Source organism: Galeopterus variegatus, unplaced genomic scaffold (genome assembly GCF_000696425.1).
Source record: "Galeopterus variegatus unplaced genomic scaffold, G_variegatus-3.0.2 Scaffold614, whole genome shotgun sequence".
Taxonomy (NCBI): domain Eukaryota; kingdom Metazoa; phylum Chordata; class Mammalia; order Dermoptera; family Cynocephalidae; genus Galeopterus; species Galeopterus variegatus.
Window position 1 is genome coordinate 182,866 of NW_007726725.1, and position 3,625 is coordinate 186,490.

A 3,625-nucleotide genomic window follows, 5' to 3' on the forward strand; every position below is an offset into this window, starting at 1 on the left:
GATCTCCCTCTGTCTCCATCTTACAAAGTGCATGTGATGGCATTGAGGGGCCCTCCCAGATAATCCAGAATAATCTCCCCATCTCAAAATCCTTAACCTAATCACATACTTCTCCATGTAACATGACAGGGATTGGGACACGGACATATCTTGGGACCACCACTCAGCCCACTACGGGTGGGAATCTTTGTAGCCTGGAGGGGCTCCTGGGTGGGAGCCGTGTCCATGCCACCCAGTCCGTGGTGCTCCATCATGGCAGCCGAGCTAAGACAGGCAGGTTCAGCTCCAGCAGACGCTGCCCGGCTGCTTTCCAAGTGGCTGTGCCAACGTGCACTCCCAGAGCATGTGACATCCCATTCTGTCCACGTCTTCTGTTTCTTGATCTGGATTCTGGTTACACAGTGTGTTCCATTTGGGAAAATCTACTGAGCTGTACACGTGTGATACATGCCTTTTCTGTGCATATTTTATACTTAATAAAAGCATCACAATTTTTTTAAGTATTTATGATTCCGTCTAAAAATCTCTGATCCTCCAGAGAAGTTTCCACTGCACACCCACACCATAAAGTCTAGAATCTTCTACAGTATTTAAAAGTTCACCATGAGAGGCTTGAGACATCTAAACCTCAGGCCCAGAAGCAGGAAGTAGCTCCTGGGGATGTGAGGCTGGATGTGAAGCTGGTGGCCCCTCTGCAGGACCGAGGTGATGTCCGCCTGTCCGCTCCCCATCCTGAGTCACTGTGGCTAGCAGACTAATCTGGGCCCCTCGGTGTCAAACAGCAGAGGAGCTCACAGATTTGGAATGAGATCTGCATCTCCCAGAACTCTCTGGAAATGTGCTGTCCACTCTCCCCACCTGTGCACCTGCGTCTAAAGGGACATGGTGAGCAGGACAGTAATAAATACCCCTGAAGCCTTAAGACTTTGTCACACCACGGCAGTGAAATCAAATGCAATCTGCAAATCCAAACAAATCACTCGGCTTAACACAATGCCCAGCGCCTGACTGCTGGCTGCAGAGAAGGGCGGGAAGGGGAGCATTTAGCTGCGGCAAGAGGAGATGGCGGGAAACCAAAGTGACATCATCACGATAAATAGAGCAGATTTCCAAACTAATAGTGAATTGGCAAGGCAATTGTTTACCTTGCAATGTAAATATACACAGAGCCATATTCTGCAAAGTACTTAGAGAAGAGTATTAGAAGTGGAGCAAGGAAAAGGCAGAGCCTACACAGCATGCTACCGTTAAAAATGGGAGTAAATAAAGATTAGGTGGGCCCCAATAAACGTGCAGCTGGTCATCAGGTGTGTGGAGTCTGGGAGGAGTGAGGCATGGCTGCCACCATCCACAGAAGATCACCGGCAAGTGAAGACAGGGAAGCCAGGCAAGCCCCTTGCCTGGGGCCATGGCATCTCCCATAGCCCTGCATCACATCCGGACCAAGATGCACTGATGTCCAGCACACTTGAATGACCTCTGAAGACCTCTCTCTTGGACCATGTGTAATTTGGCTTATATTTTAAGATGCTTGGGGCAGAAACCCATAAGATCATTGCAACAACCTGGATCCTGGAGACAAGCTTGAAGTGCCTAATCTCTCTGGAGGTGCATGAAGCCACTGAGGGAGAGGACTGGGAGCTGGGATGCAGCACCTGGCCCCTGGCATCCACGGCAGATCCCATTGCCACCATGTTACCCAGGAGGAAAGGGTCCCCATGGACTCGAGAGTGCAGGAGGCCAGCCCTGCCAGCCCCCGCACGTGGAGCCATCCATGGTGCAGGCCTTCAGACGGGCCTTGCCCTTGGGCTGAAGTCAGCGCTGGATACAGAGTGGGAGAAATTCTGGACAGTGGCTGCTCACCCAGAGCTATAAAAACATCTGACACACCACCAGGCACCCTGGGTTTTTGAAATTCGCTCCAGCGTGGTCAGTGGGTCTGGAGCAGACAGAAGCTGGGCTGCTGCAGGACTGCAGGGGGGCTTTGCTTTGGCATAAAGTGACCTGTGTCTGCTCCAGGATGTAAAAACGCCCATCACAGAAAAAGTGCCTGGACAGACACCAAATGGAAAGAGGTGCTCACTGGGTGCCTTAAGCGCAAGTCCTGAAAGCAGGGCAGTGGTCGCAGCCATCTCCCGGGGCAGCAGGGCTGTCGGTAGAAGGAAACTGTGTGAGGCTGGGTGCCCAGTTCCTCCCAATGTCAGTTGAAATCAGGCACGGGAAGGAGACCCACGAGGTGAGACCTTGAGCTGTGTGCCTGGGACAACTGCCACACCCATGCCTGGGCTACTTCCATTCCCTCCTGTGACCCGGCCTGGCCAACAAGGCCTAGTGTTGTCTTCTGGAAGAGGCCAGCCCAGCCTCCAGCTGGCTCCATTGTGACACCAGCTGAACACTGGGGGCCTGACCCTCAGAACCGGACACCCCAGGGCCCCTCCTTTGTGGCTCCCCATGGTCTCAACTTCTCTTGCTGAGGTTTCTTCACCTGTAAGTGGGGTAAAAACCAGGTTATTCTGAGGAACTGGTGTATCAACATGTTGGCAATGCCTGGCCTGCCCTGCACTCATGGGTCATTGTCAGGCCACACTGCTGTGGATCCAACCGCAGATCCCTCCATGGTCATCCAAGCTCCGCCTCCACGTTATGTGGCTCAAAAACACACCACCCAGGGATTGGGCTGGCTGCACAGTTTGCAGGGCCCAGCGCAAAATGAGAACGTGGCCCTTGCTCGAAGGCTAGTGAGAATTTCCACACAGCAACAGCAGAGCGCAAAGCCAGGCTTGGGGCGCTTGTGAACACAGCACGGGCACTCAGGCCACAGGCATGAGGCTGGGTGCAAGCAGCGGTTCTCAATGGGTAGGAGGTGCTCAGGTTCTATCACCAACACTAACACGCATGCACGTGCACACACGTGAACACATGAGCACACATGCATACACACACAAACATACGCACATGTGCACGTGCATACACACAAGCACACATGCATGCACACACAAACACGCGCACATGTGCATGTGCATACACACAAGCACACATGAGCACACATGCATGCACACACAAAAACACGCACAGGCACACATGCATACACACTCACACGTGGACACATGCACACATGTGCACATGCATGCATGCACACCCACACACGAGCACACATGTGTGGGCACACGGACACACACACACTGCCTCCCCTGCTTCATAACATTTGCTACCACGTGAAGAACAGTGACTGATGGGAGTGGCTGTTGCCCTCACTGTGCTATGCCAGGAAGAAGGGGCTCAGCTCCACATTTGGTCCTCTCCACATCCACAGTGGCTGACCCCAAGCCTGAGCCCATGGCAGGGACCAGAGGGAAGGCAGGAGCTCAGAGGTATTCTCCTCTGGAAGCCTTTTGCAGCTGCTGCTCCGTTATCATTGGTCCCCACCTTGCAAATGCACACTTATACTCACTCATATGTCCAGCTACCGCACAGGTCCTCTGTGTACATGGGAAGGGCATGGTGGGGATTTAGCAGAGAGGCCTGGCATGTGTGCATGCATGTGTGTGTGTGTTTACATGGCGAGGCTTGGTTTGGGGGTAGATATGAGCAGATATGGTCTTGCTGGGCCTCAGCTGGAGGAAAC

General features: G+C 53.1%; 1 protein-coding gene across 1 annotated transcript in view; it reads left to right on the top strand.

The window, feature by feature from the left end:
• Positions 1-3,625, top strand: part of CDH4 (cadherin 4, type 1, R-cadherin (retinal)) — a 188,356-nt gene that overhangs the window by 154,066 nt on the left and 30,665 nt on the right. The gene's annotated exons all lie outside the window — the stretch shown is intronic.